This window comes from Rhinolophus ferrumequinum, chromosome 23, assembly GCF_004115265.2.
Source record: "Rhinolophus ferrumequinum isolate MPI-CBG mRhiFer1 chromosome 23, mRhiFer1_v1.p, whole genome shotgun sequence".
NCBI classification, from domain to species: Eukaryota; Metazoa; Chordata; class Mammalia; order Chiroptera; family Rhinolophidae; genus Rhinolophus; species Rhinolophus ferrumequinum.
The window spans coordinates 5,206,320-5,222,959 of record NC_046306.1 but is presented as its reverse complement, the minus strand read 5'-3'; the positions used below and the strand labels follow the sequence as shown (position 1 = coordinate 5,222,959).

The 16,640-nt window shown below is 46.5% G+C and overlaps 1 non-coding gene across 1 annotated transcript; it reads left to right on the top strand.

The window, feature by feature from the left end:
* The first annotated feature begins 10,928 nt into the window (after positions 1 to 10,928).
* LOC117016361 (U6 spliceosomal RNA) lies at positions 10,929 to 11,033 on the top strand. The gene has a single exon (XR_004421885.1). It is a non-coding gene; the product is annotated as a U6 spliceosomal RNA (small nuclear RNA).
* Positions 11,034 to 16,640: the final 5,607 nt, after the last annotated feature.

Sequence of the window (16,640 nt, the reverse complement as noted above, 5' to 3'; positions counted from 1 at the left end):
AATAACGAAGCTCAAGAAAATAGAAAGGAACATCAGAGCTGTCGGCCCACTGGAAAGGGGGTCATTCCTCTCGGGAGCATGTTCTCAAAGGAAAAGGCTCAGTCTCCTTGAGTTTTAGTTACAGCAAATCCTATGCCTAAGGAATATTTGATACGAGGAGATGAACCAATAAATTACCACTAGAGCATCTAGAAAATTACCAAGCTGAAGAGGAAACACAGCATTTTTGGGGACCTGTAGGCACCAGCTACCTGCTTTACAGTTGGAGAAAATGCTAGTTGGCACCAGGAATTTCTGGGTGAGATTACCTCACCCAACACCAGATGATTTGACTATTTGATAAGCCCTAAGGGAGCCAGAAATAATTCTGTGCCAAGACCAGGGTTTCCCGACCTCGGCACTGATAACACTTGATGCTGGATAATTGTTGTGTAGCTGTCGTGTACACTGTGGGATGTTTAGCAGAATCCCTGGGCTTTACTCACTAGATGTCAGTAACAACCCGTTATGACGGCCAAAAATGTCGCCAGATGTTGACAAATGTTCCCTGGGGGCAAATAGATTTCAGATAAAAACCACTGGTCTTGATCCTCCTTTAGAATTGGGTTTTATTCAGAGACCACTGCATTATTCTGGTTTAATATTTTTCACTCCCTTGTTTGTTCATTCATTCATGCATTCATTCATTCGCTGACCTTGGGATTCAGAAGTGACCAAGGCAGGGAGGGTCTGTGCCGTCTCAGAGGTTACATGCCTGACACTCGGCATGCGGTGGGCCTCTATCAGCCCTGTATAAGGATTGTTACATCTCATTCCCACAGCTGCCCCCCAAAACCCATACTATGGTTACCTTCATTTCACAGATAAAAATAACTGAAGCTCAGGAGACCCAGCCGCTCGCCCCAGGCACCCAGCGAGGACACGTCTGGCTGCAGGAATTTGAACCCATGGTTACAACATGAGTGCTCTAGCTCCAGACAGTACATCTTCACCAAAATGCATCTCAAGCAGAAAGTATGTGGGGAAGGGCAAAAAGTCTTTCTTCTTATGTGCCTTTCTCTTTTCAAGAAGGCAAACAATTACCAGTAGCCCCTAGACAAGTTCCCCTGACTCATAGACTAGAACTGGGTCACATGGCCACACCTCAGCCGTTAATGGAGTGGAGTAGGATTGCATGGTACGCTTAGACCAGTCTTACGTATTTCCTGGGACTGGGCACAACGCCACCAACACAAAGGCTGGGTTCTGCTACTGGGAATCCGTGGGCACTTAGTAGGGAATGCCCCAATGACCGTGTCTGTCATTTCTTCTCCAGCATCTCACATGGTGCCTGACACACACTGAGTAAATGTTTGTTGAATGAATGAGAGACTGTCTTAGTCAATTACAGCTCAGGCTGCCAGAACAAACTACCATAACCTGGGTGGCTTAAACAATCTCATAGTTCTGGAGGCTGGAAGTCCAAGATCAGGGAGCCAGCAGGGCTGGCTTCTGGTGAGAACTCAATTTCTGGCTTGCTGCTGGCCGTCTTCTTGCTGTATCCTCACACAGGGGAGAGAGAGAAAGACAGAAAGAGATCCCTTCTTCTTCCTATAGGGCTACAGTCCTTTCAGATGAGGGCCTCACTCTTAGGACCTAATTTAACCTTAAGTACCTCCTAGGGACTCTATCTCCAGATACAGTCACATTGGGGGTTAGGGCTTCAACATACGAATTTGGGGGGGAGGGCACAATTCAGTTCATAGCAGAGACCAAATGAATACATAAGTGACCAAATGAATGATCCAATAAATGACTGCATGATCAAATAAATGGGTGTATACACAGCCAAAGAAGGAGTACTTGTATAGCTGAATGAACAACTATTAATGAATGACCAACTACATGAAAAGCAGCAGCGGGCTAGTTAGGTATTTCAGTGCACACAAAGTTGACAGTTTGCAGTTTAATACACAGCCAAAACATGCACTTTATCACTGAGGTTTGACTTCTGGAGAACCTCCCGGAATAATACTTTCTCCCTTTCAGAACATGATTGAATGGATAACATTTGGCGTTTCGTCCCACCTAACACACCCGATTTGTGACACATTACGTAGCAGAATAGGCCACTGATCCGGCAAAGGAGAAAAGTTAGCCAGAGCGGATGAGCGTGGGAGCGCCAGAGAAGCGGAGGTTGAGCGCACTCTCTGCCGATGCTGGCCCCCGGCCCCATCTGCAGGGCAGGACAGCAAGAACTGCGCTCAATTATCGCACGTCGTTCTCAGTCCTCAGCGGACGCTGAAGGCATCAACCCCAACACGAAGTCGAGCCGATTCCACTGTAGCTGCCATGTGAGAGGCTCACCACCCCGTCAATCTCAAGTCTCAGAAAAGTGTGGGCACATCTAAAGCAACACAGACTATTAATTGCCAACCAGGGTCCCACTCTTTTTTTTTTTTCTTTGAAAGGAATGTTTTCCACAAAAGCCTTGGCTTAAAAAAAAAAAAAAAAAGCCATTTCTAGCAAAGCAAACACTTGTTTATCGTGGTTCACTTCATATCGGAGAGCTATTTTCTCCTTCTGCTTCAGGGAGAGAAGCTCCAGTGGCAAGAAAGCCAAGCCAGCTGTCCTTGGAGCACAAAATACTCTTCTCTCCTGTTCCACTTTGTGTGATCGGTATCTGTTTTTGTCAACCAATGTTTCTTTAATTTGTGAATTCAACACAATGAGAAAAGCTTCACCGTCAACCGCGTGGGACTCTGAAGGGTACTAAAGGTTGTGATTTTTCTGTCTTACGCAATGAGAGAAAACTTTCATGGCTGTACCTACCATTTACGAAATCTTTCCTCAGAGGAAACTAACCCGAAGGAACATGGGAACACAGAGGAACCAGGTCAAATCGTCAAAATTAATTCATCTCACCTGGTCTGGACTGCTACATTTTTATAGCATTTGTCATGCTCTATTACGTTTATTATATGTCCAGCTCTCCCCGCCACATACACCAACTCTTGGCTTCTCCAGAGCCCAGCATGCAAGGATTGTGATTTTACAACCAGAACAGCATGTCCTGGGCAGGATGCTATTCAAGGAGGCATTGGTATTGTGTTGGAGTCACATAATACATACATTTAACGTATGCAAACTCAACTCCATGTGTTCTGTAATGTTCTGCAGAGAGGGAGATAGATGACAGCCAGATAGATGGAGGGTGTAGCCTGTGCAGCTCTCAAGAAGTAGGAGCCCTGGGCTCAGGACAAAGGACACGATTTATTCTCCCTCAGTCAGTTTCCATTCCCATGACCTCTCCTGGCACGAGCATCTACTGAGGTTTGGGGGGGGCAGCTTTGACTCCTCATAATTTTCTCTTCATATCTGGCTTTAAAACTTGAACTCCCCAAGAGGAGCGCGGCCATGAGCAGACTGGACTGAAGGAAACGGATCCAGGTGTGCAGTCTCATGCACTTGCTTCATTCAGATGCCACAGCCGAGGGTTGTTGTGGATGCTTTGGTGTGCAGTGGCCCAGATCCCCTCCGGGATGGAGCCGCTTTCCCCACCTGCGAGTGCTGGTGGTGAGCAGCGCCAGTGAGTCCTCTGAGACTCGCTTGCCTTTTCCCGAAGAGAGATGCATGGCCTGAGGCTACATAAGGGGATGGGAGAAGCCACATGGCATGATGCCGGATGCTGGGGTGTAACCCAGGCCCCCTTGCTCCCGGTACATACAACTCTGAGGGCCCCGTCCTCCTTCCTTCACTCACTCCCCACACAGGCGTTGATTCCATGAGTGCTCCCCTGGAAATTTCCTGCCTGCCCATCTCTGTCCTGAAGAACCCAACGTGCGACAGGGTTCCATGTGGGAAACCCCGATTCTAGAGAAGAGGAGAGAAAAAGCAACAGGCTGAAGACAGCTGTTCTCTCCCCAACCCTGCAGAATGGGGCACAGCTGATGAAGGAGCTGATCCACACCCTCAGATGGAATCATTCAAGGCTGGACATTTTCAGCAAGGATTTTCCTTAACATGGAAGAAAATAATTTTCCAAGAAGCCCTTCCCAGCCTAGGAGTCTCTTCCCTCGGGCTGGACCCCGCGGGCTGGACCCCGCGGGCTGGACCCCGTGGGCTTGTGGCCTGATTATCTTGCACCTGCAGAACCTTTTCCATCCCCCTGGCTCTCAGGTGGATCGCCCCACCCTCACCATCCACTGAAAGCTCCTGCTCTCAGCTAACCCTGACCTCAGGAGGCTACTGTACAGTTCCTGAAGGATTTCTGGCCTGGCACTGGGGAGGAAGGTCACCTCCTAGAGGGCTGCCTTTCAGAGATTCTGGGCACAAGAGCTGGCAGCCTGTGCCAGGCCTGCAAGCAGTCCCTAGAAGCCCTAACATGCAAGGAAACTGATTCCCTCCTGCAGCCTCCAGAAAGGATGCAGCCCTGCCGACCCATTTTGGACTTCTGGCCTCCAGAACTATGAGCGAATACATTTCTGCTGTTTGAAGCCACTAGATTTGCGGTGATCTGTTCCACCAGCATAGGAAACTAACACAGACGGTGATACAGGGCCGCCAAATATAGAATATGCACGCGGCCATTTCCTAGTCCAGTCTCTCGGCGCAGGCATTGGGAATCCCTCCCAGCAGCCTTTCCAAGTTGATGAAGCCTTGGGGTTAGACACCACCTCGCTGTCAGGTAGCCAATACCTACCGACCCCAATTGGAACGCAAGAGTGGCTCAGATTCTTGCTTCTAAATAACAAACCCGCTCTGGCTAATTGAGACAGAAAAGGAATTCACTAAATGATACTGAGTGGCTCACAGTCTCTCTGGGAAGGTCAGAACATTGAGCTCAGAGGCCGTACAATGTCCAAATCACCCTCTGGGCAGCCCCAGGGTGGAACCACTGGCCACTCGCTCTGGCCACACACTGGAAGCCCGGGATGCACACACAGCTGGGACATCTGTGGCTGTCTCTGCGTGCAGGGTGCTGCTCTCCCACCATCCTCAGAGTGAATTCCACACTGGGCTAGCTCCTCAGAGCACTGCTTCTCAAAATCTTAAACAGGCAAGGTCTCTTTTCTTGCTATTCAAAGTACCGTCTGTGAACCAGCTACATCAGCACCGCTCAGACCTGCAGAACCAGAATCTCAGTTTGGACAAGATCCCTGGGTGATTTGGAGTCACAGTGAAGGTTGAGAAGCCCGGCTCTCCACCATCCCACCCTGGTGGGGACAACTCAGTGGTGCAGACCTCTACTGCCATCATGTCACCAAGGCGATGCCCACAGAAACACAACACTCAAAACACAGGACCTCAAATGTTAACCAGGCGAAGGAAACAGGAAGACTTGAGGCAAGTTACAGGCCCTCAGTTACTTTGTGACAACTATGAAGAGCTAACAATGATTTTTTTAATCAGGAAAATATATTTATACTTTAACATAAATATAGAGATTCTGTTTGGACATTCATTATATCTGGTCCTTCAACCAGACCCAGTGGTATCTAGAAGAACTCAGAACAACATGGATTATTTTGTCTTCCCTACTCAGGAAACTCCTGCTTTTTATCATTAATTTGACTCAGTTGCTACACTTTGTGAATCAACCACAGGAAAATGGGCTTGGAGGTACAAAAGGACTTATTACCTTGAGTTTCCAAAAGAGGATCTGGCAGAATGCAAAGAAAAAATGTTCTTTAAACACACACACACACACACACACACACACACACACACACATGCACACAATACCTTGACCTGTTCCTTGCACTGAAGAGTTCAGAAAACAAAATAACTCATTCTCTATTCATAAGATCTCCTTGAAATTCAAGAGATTCAGACGAAGAGGTCTGTGGTTTGTTATTTTGAATGTTCTTGTAATTTTTACACTGAATTTTAAATAGGAAAATTTACAGGTGTTGGGGTTTTGTTCAGTTTTGAATTTGAAAAATGAGAAAGTGAGAAAAAATGAAGGGTTTGGTGATCCCAGAGTTAAACATAGCCCAGAGAAGCATCTTTTAAACTGTCACATAGAGACAGAAAGATTAGTAGTTGCCTGAGGCTGAGGGAAGTAGTGAATGGTGAGTGACTGCTAATGGGTATGGGAGTTCTTTTTGGGGTGATGGAATGTTCTGGAATTAGATAGTGGTGAGGGTCGTTCAACCTTGCGAATGTACTAAAGACCACTGAGTTGTATTCTTTAAAATCATGAATGTTATGTTATGTATATTTCCATTTAAAAATAGATAAAGATTTAGAGGCATAAAAAATATTAGAAACCTAGAGTATGAGTAAAAATAAATCTCACACTTGGTTGGGAAACACAAATATTTTCCATGTATAGTATTAAAATAGTTGGGCACTGAGTTGGAAAAAATAGAGCTAATTTTCTTCTGCATGCCATTTAAACAAATAAATATATTGGTACACTTGCATGTGAACATAAATATTAAAATATGTAGATGAACAAAAAGAAGGAGAAGGAAATAAAGGAAGGAGGAAGAAAAGAAGTTCCCGGGCCATTGGAGTGTTTGGCGAGTGGTTGCTGACATTCTCGTGGCAGAGGATGTGTGTTGGCACTGGACAGTGTTGGGTCTGGTAGAGAAAGGGTGGGAAAGAGGGTGTGGGGAGGAACGGAAGACAGACTATTGGCCAACCATGTGGAAATGCCCTTCCACCAGTATCACAGCTAATTAATGCTCAGGTATCACTTCCTATACCCCTTCCATGAGTAAACGTAGGGATTTAAGACCCAAAAGAAATTCACCTAAAAATGTTAAGTTCCCTCCGGCCAAACAAGTAATTGTCACCCAATTAGATGCACCCCCTTTACCAAGTAACCAAGGCTAACATCCCAGGGATGCCATGTGGGGGTCACGTGCCCCTGACATGATGTGACAAGGCACCTCACCTCTGTGGTGTTCCTTCCAGAACCTCGTGACCCCAGTCCAACCAGAAACATCAGACAAAGAGAAACTTCAGACAAACCAAATTGAGAGACCTTCTACAAAATATCTGCCCAGGACCGCCCAAAACTGTCAAAGTCACGAAAAACAAGCCTGAAACTGTCACACACTGGAAGAGACTAAGAAGGACATGACAATGCAATGTGGTGTGCAAGGCGCAATCAATGGAAGATGGGATCTTGGAACAGGAAGAGGACATTAACAGGAACCTGGTGAAATCAAAATAAAACGTGGAGCTTAGTCAGCAGCAGTGACCGAGGTTGGTTCCTTAGTTTGAACAAATGCACCATGGCGATGTAACATTAACAACGGGGGGAACAGGGTGAGAGATATATTGGAACTTTCTGTACCTTTGCAATTTTGCAATAAATTTAAACTATTCCAAAATAAAATATATAAATATGGTTTTAAAAACCTCAGTTACATAGCAAGTGGCTGGCTGCTGTGGGGGTGTCATGAACAGATATCAGAAAGCCCTAGATTAAATTTAGATGATCACAAAATGTGCCCAGCCTTCCCATAACATTCATAGATGAGCCGTCTTTTTGTTCCTTCCCCAGAGCTGCCCCTGCTGTCAGCTCATCCTTGAGTAATGAGTAACTCTGCCTCTGCTTGTTCTAACTAACCATTTATCATAATAACACGAGCTTCCAGACAAGCACGGACCTAACCTGGTACTTTAGTCACAGGAGGTGTTGTGGTCAGCACCCCCATGTAGGTGGCCATTATATATCACTCTATGGGGGGCACCCGGATCACAGATATCTCCCACATTATCTACCACGCTGTAAAACTCAGTCCCTGGGTGGACACAGTGAAAACACCCCTGTCAATATCGGCCGGTGACATCTCTGTGTCGGCACATATCCCCCTCTTCTTTGGGGATGAACAAGGAGCGACACCACGCAGGTCTCTCTTCAGAGGACTTGCTCCCACTGACAGCAAGAAGCCTCCAGCAATAGTTCCTTCAGGATTTGTCTGAGCTGCAGAACACCATTCATCTTACCTAGGATGACCACCTGTTCCTGCCCGGCCCGTATCCAATAACTGACCACTGGTTATCACTGGTGGGTATAGAGGCCCAGCCATTCCAGCCCAGTATGGAAGACTTTGACGGATCATACATGCTCCAGAGCTCCCCAAGGTGGGCTCGTCAGGCCTACACTGCAGTTCAACTGCTTCTTCTGCCCAGTCCTGCTTTCTCCCCTTCCCTTCCATAGGCATTAATCCCTAATAAACATCCTCCATGCGCAACTCTATCTCAGCATCTGCTTCTGGAGAACTCCATCTGTGACATCTTTCTTGGGGTGGCGGTGGGAAGATAATATGTTCAAGATGATCGATCACATGGCTTCTGGTCAACATAGCCGAGTAGGTAAACGCTGGGCTGGTCTCCCCCCACAACCACCTCAAAATTACAACTAAACTACAGAACAACCATCATTGAGAATTGCCTGAAATCTAGCTGAACAGAAGTCCTACAAAGGACATACAGAAGAAGCCGCCTCAAGGCTGGTAAGAGGGGACAGAGACACAAAACAGGCTAGTTCCATACCCACATGTATCAGTTAAAAATCCGGAGGGATATCTTGGCTGCAGAGGTGCCCCCTGAGGAGTGAGGGGGCCCACACCCATACCAGGCTCCCCAGCCCAGGGTTCCAGTAGGGAGAGAAGTTCCCATAACTTCATGAAGAAAAAGAAGCAGAAGGAGAAGGAAAATATGAATAATAAAATGGCAATAACTACATATTTATCAACAATTACTTTGAATGTAAATAGATTAAATGTTCCAATCAAAAGACATAGGAAGGCTGAATGGATAAGAAAACAGACTCTTACAAATGCTGCCTACAAGAGACTCACTTCAGATCAAAAGACACACACAGACTGAAAGTAAAGGGATGGAAAAACATATTTCATGAAAATGGAAATGAAAAAAAGCTGGGGTAGCAATACCCCAGACAAATAGACTTTAAAACAAAAGCTATAACAAGAGACAAGGAAAGGACCCAGTAATTCCACTTCTGGGTATTGATTCGAAGAAACTCAAAACACTACTTCAAAAAGACATGTGCATCTGTACGTTCATTGCAGCATTATTTACAATAGCCAAGATAGGGAAGCAACCTAAGTGTTCACCAATAGATGAATGGATAAAGAAGAAATGGTATATATACAAAGGGACATTACTCAGCCATAAAAAAGAATGAAATCTTGCCATCTGCAACAACATGTGATGGACCTAGAGGGTAGTATGCTGAGTGCAATAAGTCAGACAGAGAAAGACAAATACCATATGATTTTACTTGTACGTGGAATCTGAAGGACAAAAATATACAAACAAACAAAACAAATAAACTCAGACGCAGAGAACATTTTGATGGTTGCCAGATGGGAGGGGGATTGGAGGTGGGTGAAGGGAAGGAAGGGATTAAGAATACAAATTGGTAGTTACAAAATAGTCATCGGGATGCAAAGTGTAGAATAGGGAATATAGTCACTACTATCGTAATAACTATGTGTGTTATAATAACTAGGTGGTACTACATTTATTGGGGTGATCACTTCCTATGTTATATAAATGTCTAATGATTGCGCTTTACACCTGAAACTAATATAATATTCTATGGCAACTGTAATCGAAAAATTAAAATTTTTAAACAGATGATCAATCATACAAGCCTTTATCCTAAAATTTCCCAGCCTTCCTTGCAGCTAGGGGAGAGCTTGTAACCCAGCCCTTGCCACTGAGGCATAATCAGAATTCTATTGGGGATAGAGGGACATTTGTAAAGAAAGGTGTTCAAGAAGGGGGACAAATCCCAATGGCTTCCATTTTCTTCCTGGCATAGAGGTGACATCTGGAGCTGCTGCCATCTTGTGACCATCAGGTAGTATACATGAGACAAACATCAAGAGAGCTGTAGAGACAATAACCCTGAAACTGCTGAATCTAGAACCAAACAGCCACCATCTACCTCCAGACATCATAATATGTGACAAAAATAAACCCGCACATCGTACAGGGCAGTCGTTTTCCGTTACCTGTAACAGAACTCATCCTAACAGAGAGCGACTGAAGTGGAAGCCAGCACTTATTGTACCTACTATATTCCAACCTGGGACTTATCTATCTCATTGAACGTCCACAATAGCTTCCTTCAGACACATGTGGGGGGACCTGGCCAGCCCTGCCAAGACCACTGATTTGTCCTTGCCAAAGAACAGGGCAACCATACTGTACCTAGTCACATGGCCTCGAGCCCTGGAAATTGTGGGCTCCAAGCTGAGCTAAGGGACTGTCTCAGACATGTGGCCAGGACACACGTCCACAAGCACCAGCACGTGTCCTGTACACTGACAGGAGGGAGGGCATTCTGACCCCACCGCTGTTCTTGTGTCTATCCACCCCTGCCTGTTAGCTTTCAAAACACCAATGGCCCTTGTTTAGAAAAAGCTCAAAATACCGCAACGCATTAGGAAAGCAGGACACCCCTATCACCTGGGCACTTTGAAACACAGATTATTTTGCTTGGTTTTCACTTAGGAAAATGGCCACCTATGTGTTTCTAATTCTGGCTACCACTTTAGAAAGGCAATCAGGTCCAAAACTACTCCTAATGGGCTTTTTCCTAGGCAGGTAAACAGTCCTCCTTTCCACTCACACATCTGGGACCTGTGTGTCCCAAAACAGAAAGGGAGAAAGCAGCTGCAGGCTACTGGGAGAGAGTCTGGAAACGCATTGCAGTCAGCAGGACACAGTCAGACATTTTTTTTGCGAAGACCTCACATGGAGAAAGTGGGGATCCCTTCTGAATTCTTTTGATACCAACACAGGGCCAGAACGTGCAGTAATATTTCAAGTCTGTGCTCCCTTTGCACATGCATTCACATTCATCCATTCAACAAATATTTGTTGAGTGCCACACACATTTCCAAGAATTAGGGATACAACATATTCTTAGGTATCCTTAAATTACTTCCTCTCCAGTGCTCACTTTGGCAGCACATGGACTAAAATTGGAATACTAGACAAAATTAGCCTGGCCCCTGCACAAGGATGATATGCAAATTCTTGCAGCGTTCCACATTTTAGTCTGTATCTTACCCCAAGATCTGGCCCTATACTTCCCTATGACCTCACACCAGTAGACAATCCTTACTTGCCAAAAGTGTTAGAGCCTGTACCTCCTACTCTTGGGCCTTACATGCCACCTGCTGGGATGTCAGACAGAGGGAGGAACTGAAAGTCTTCTGGATTCATAATTGGAAATTCTATAGACAGACACTGCTGCTTGAGATTATGTCAGTGAAGTCATTTAATCATAACAACCCCATGAACTAGGCACTATAATTATACCCATTTTATACATGAGGAAACTGAGGCCACAAAAGCTGTAGTCCAGTGCGAAATCATACAGCTAAACTGTCACAAAGCTGATTTCCAAAACCAGAAAAAGCAACAAGTCATTCAATCTGCCCTCAACCTCCCAGAAAATTCTATCACTTCCTTGCAGTCTAGACACGATTCCGTCTGTGAGCCATTCGGTCAGTCAGCCCCGTCTTCGATTCTCTTAGAACCCCTGTCTAGTTGACACAGTGAGAAAAGCATAAAGTCAGTTGATCACTTGTGTTCATTACTGTAGTGAACCTGGATTGGGTCTGATGTCCTGGATCGTCAGGGGACAGAACCACGTTTTCCTCAGGGTGGGGGGCAGGGATCACCCTTTACTCTCAGTTCACAGGATTCAGGTCTGTCTTACTTCCCTCCGGCTCCAGAGTTAAGCACGACTCAGGCATTGCATCCCCGTCCACAGAGATTGGCTCAGGGATGTGCCCTGGGTCCAATCAGATTCAGAAAGGTGTGATCTGGGAGTCTTGCACCTGCTGAGAGAGAGGCCCTCACAGCTTTCTGCTGGACTTGAACTCAGAACATGGTCTAGAGCTGCTGGCAGCTTGCTCTCTGTGTGAGGAAACAGCGAGGAGCCACATCTGCAACCTAGGAAGAAAATGAACCCTGCCAGACCTTGGTCTTAGACGTCCCAGCCACGGAAACTGTGACAAAATAATTTCATTGTTTAAGCCATCCAGTCTATGGTATTTTGTTACGGCAGCGTGAGCTAATGCACCCTGGGTCCTTGTTACCTTCGTGGAGCCTTAAATCCAGCCTGAATATATAAAACCCCTGAAATTTCCATGATGTGAGACAAAAATTAAATCCCGGTTTTGTTGTCATTAAAACCATTTCAGATTCATTGCCAGAGCTTCTTCCCCATCTGTAGAGCCAGTAAGCTTCCTGGGAAGAAGCCTCTGCAGTTTGAGAAGGAAGGAGCCACACAGCCTCCACAGCTTTCGGCAGGAATGGGAGCCTGTCCATCCTCTTCCAAGGACCCCAGAAGTGCCCAAGTCATTACTTCCTGGACACTTTCTAGTTCACCATGTAAATCCTCCCCCACGCGTGCAGCCTCTTGCTGTTTTACTGTTTGATCATTTTGCGCCAGCCACATGCAGATTCTCTACATATTGGCCAAATAAGACACGTGCGATGCCACGTACCTTAGATCCTAAGCATTTTCATAACAAGCCACGCCTGGCGACGTATTCCTTCCCAGTGCTCCCCTGATATTCTCCTTGTAGCTCTATCGCGGGCTCCCACATCACCTCAACCTTTCCAGCCAGACTCTGAGCTCCACGAAGGCGGGAACTGTGCCTTGCTCATCGCTGTAGCCCCAACCCCTAGCATGGTGCCCGGCATGTAGAAGCCACTCCACGATGGTCTAAAGAGTGGGTAGATGAAGGAAAAACTTCATCTTCCACCATCTTTCCAGTGGGGAAAATAAAATTGCATCATTACACATACAACAGTTAGTTGTGCATTAGTCAGGGAACAGTCTGAAGTGCTGCTACAAAAGACCCAAACTTTTAGTGACTTAAACCAAGCACAGTCATGCACCACTCAGTGATGGGGACACATCTGAGAAATGCATCCTTAGGCAATTTTGTACTTGTGCAAACCTCACCGTGCAGTTACACACACCTAGGTGGTGTCGCCTGGGCCACACCGAGGCCACGTGGCCTAGCCTACTGCTCCTGGGCTGCAAAGCTGCACAGCGTGTTACTGTACAAAACTACACGAGATGAAAGCAAGCCCAAGAGACAACAGTGTGAGCAAGAGACGTGGTAAACACGAGATGTATGAGCCTGCTGCCGATGTAACACGGCACGCTGTGTTACATCAAAGCTCTTTATAAGTAGAAAGAGTACATGCTAAGATAATGATAAAAAGTCTAGGACAGTAAATGGAGAATGAGATGAGTGAGGAGGAAAAGCAAATATAAAGACATGTCATCAAGGTTGCGGCTGTCAGTGATGAGGGCTCAATTTCACAGGACGTCTGGGTGGCACACAAGGCATCTCTGGTTGTCCACCTGAAGGGCAGGCTGGAGGATGGACCCACTGGCTCCAGCTCTTATTGGATGAGGGTTGCCCCAGATGGTGTTTACTCCTCCTCACTTCCAAGGCTGAATCTGATCAGGCTAGGGGCGCCACCTCCCCACCCCTATATCAGGGAAGAGCCTGGGCCAGAATGTGGGTGCAGCCCTCACCTTGGGACCTGGCAGAGTGGTTTGAAGCTGAACCCACAGGGAACTGTCTAGCAAGAGGCGGCTGAAATCAAGGTGTCCTTGATTTCAGGGGTGAGGACAGAGGTAATAGTCCTCTCCTCCTCAGAAACAATCAGGAGCAATGATGAAATCTAGTCACTGTTTCTAGTGGGACCGCTGGACAATGCTGTCCCCTTTAAGTGGCATGGGAAGTGACTTCTAATTAGGTCGCATTCTACATGTCTTGAGCATGAGGAAACAATGCTGAACGCTGTCGGGTCACCGGGGATGGGGTGTGGAGGGGGGAGGTTGAAGGAAGAGGAATAAACTGGTACATGACATTTGAGGAACGTTGTAAAAATAGTTCCCATCTGAGCTGGGATTTGAAGGACAAGAGGAATATGCCAGACCCCAAATTAGAGCAGGGCTTTTTGGGCAGAGAATATCCAGGTCGATTATCTCTTAGGATAAGAATCTCCTTGTTACGGTTTATTGTAACAGATTCAAAACATACACACACCCATGTGCCAACAGCATACGGTAAACACTGACGGAAAGTGTCATGTCTTGCAATTGTTATTAATAGAACCTATTCATTTATAGAAGATTCGATTAAAAAGTCATCCTGCATCTGCGCTACTTCCCTAGGTAAGTGGGGAGTAGCATTTAGAGAAGACCAAATCTGCACTCACTGACATCGAGGGCACTCTGAGGACGCGGGTTTGAAGTGCCAGGCCCCAGGTGCTCTCTGTAAAGGATGCACAGAATCACAGGGTGGAAGCAGAGAAAAATGGTCCCTGCCCAGCACAGAGCAGGGAAAACGCCGAGCCGTCTTAGAGGTTCGGGTAAGAGCAGTGCCCCTGTAACCACAGACCAAGACGCTATAAATACACTTCTGGAGGTGACCCGGAGGGTGAGGAGAACCCTCCAGAAGGACTAAGATTGTGTTTTTCCCCAACCTGGAAGATGGCTTGGTTTAGCATCAGAAATTAAGTGGCTCTGTTGAAAATAAATACAAGTGGCATTTCTCACGCCCCTCAGTGCAGCCTGAGATCCATAGGCAGGTGCAATGTTTATTGTAGTACTAACTGCCGAGTGGTGAAACTAGTCACAATCACGAGGAATGCCTGAGAACATTCTTCTCCCAATCTTCTCTCCTGAATTTGACATCTTTTTAATTCTTGTCAACCTAACTGGGGGAAATGGTATTGCAGTCTTGCTTTGATTCTCATTTCCTTGACATCCGGGAAGGCTGAACATCTTTTCGTATGTTTATTAGCCATTTGCATTTCCTCTTCAGTGAATTTCTATTTATATCTTTGGCCCACGTTTCTCAGAGGCAATTCATCTTTTTTGTATTAATGTGGAACTAGTCTTTGTATAGAAGAGACAGTAATCTTTGCCTGTGGCAAATGTTTCCTTCCCGTTTGTCTTGGACTTTGCTGTGGTGCGTGTGTCCGCACTAAATTTTGGGTTGCCCATCTTGTTCAGGAGACCTCCCTTCTCTGAAGTTTTATAAATATTCTAAATTTTCTTCTATTTCCATACGCATATTTCTTCTATCTCATACATACAAACACACACATACTCACATAGTTAGATGATAATGAGATGGGTCACTAGTCCATGTGGAGTGTGTGTGTGCACACACACACACACACTCCACACGCACGCGCGCGTGCGCGTTCTGTTCCCAGAATTTACATGAACCCCGTGTGCAGCATAAACCTGATATGAACCAAGCAGTAAAGTCAACTGCTAAAATCTGCCTTATACATTTTCCACCTCAAGGGGCAGCTCCACCCTCCCTGTTACTTAAGAAGGAAGTGGGGGTGTTCCCTGGCCATTCACTCCAGTCTCAAATCCAACCACTCTCAAATGGCCGTGATGCTACGCCCTACATATCTGTCTGCTCCTCCCAGGGCCCCAAGGTCACCTCCTCGCTTCAGGCCACCATCATCTTGCCCTGGCTCTTCACAGCACTTGGCCCCTCTGGCTCCTCACCCTCCCCTCCCAATCCAGTCTGCACCCTGCAACCAGAACTCTTTCTAAATGCAGACCCCATCGCATCCCTGCCCTACCTAAAACCCTTCCTTCCACAGCCCCCACCGCTTTCAGGATACTGTCCTTCAGGATCCAGGCACTTCTCACCTTTAAAAACAAAACAAAACAAACAAACAAAAACCTCTGCAACCTCATTTCTCAAACTGTGTCTCCAAGCTTCACACTGACCAGAGAAAACTACTTTCAGTTTTTCAGAAACACCAAGCTTCCTTTTCAGTAGATCAAAGCCCTGGCTATGCCTTTGCTCACCTGTCAAAGTTGAACACACACGTGCCCAGATCCTACCCCTGGGTGATTCTGATTCCAGGGGCCAAGTGGGATCTCTGTACCCACATCCTACAGATGGTTCCCACAGCCAGGGTGGGTGGGAAACAACTGCTTTTTGTCTCTGAATTGTGGGCATGTTATTCCTCTGCCTGGAACAAGGCCTTCTCCAACCCCAGCCCCCACCTCACCACTGGACATGGCGTATTCTTCCTTCAAAGCTTAGATGTTCCTTCCTCCAGGAACTCTCCTTGGCCATTCAGCTCAGGGCCCCCGCTCTATACTCCCCCAGCCCCCTGGCCTTCCCTGACTCAAGCATTCATCACACTGAAATACAATTCCGTGATTTCTCATCTCCCACCCCAGAGTCTGAGTTTGGGGGGAAGGAGGGATGACGTGTCTGTCTTGCTCACCACTATGTATATAATGCACCCAGCAGAGACCTGACACATAGTAGGTGCTCAGGAAATGTTTGCTTAAAAAATGAATGACTGGACGAGTAAAAGAATGAACAGATAGATGCCTGTGGCAATTTCCCGGACAAAAATTGCTCAGCCGAGCCTGCAAAGAGATGAGCCGTCTGGCCTGCAGAGGGCACCAGCACGCTTTCTAATGTCCCTGCTGGAGCCCTGGGACCTGCTGCCAGTCAGAGGCGCCTGACGCTCAGTGGTCATTTCACTGCGCTGAAGATGAAGTAGGAGTTGTTTGCCTCCAGCCAGTCTCTGAAAATTGAGTGTTCACCCCTTACTTCTAACAACGGGTACATCCCCTG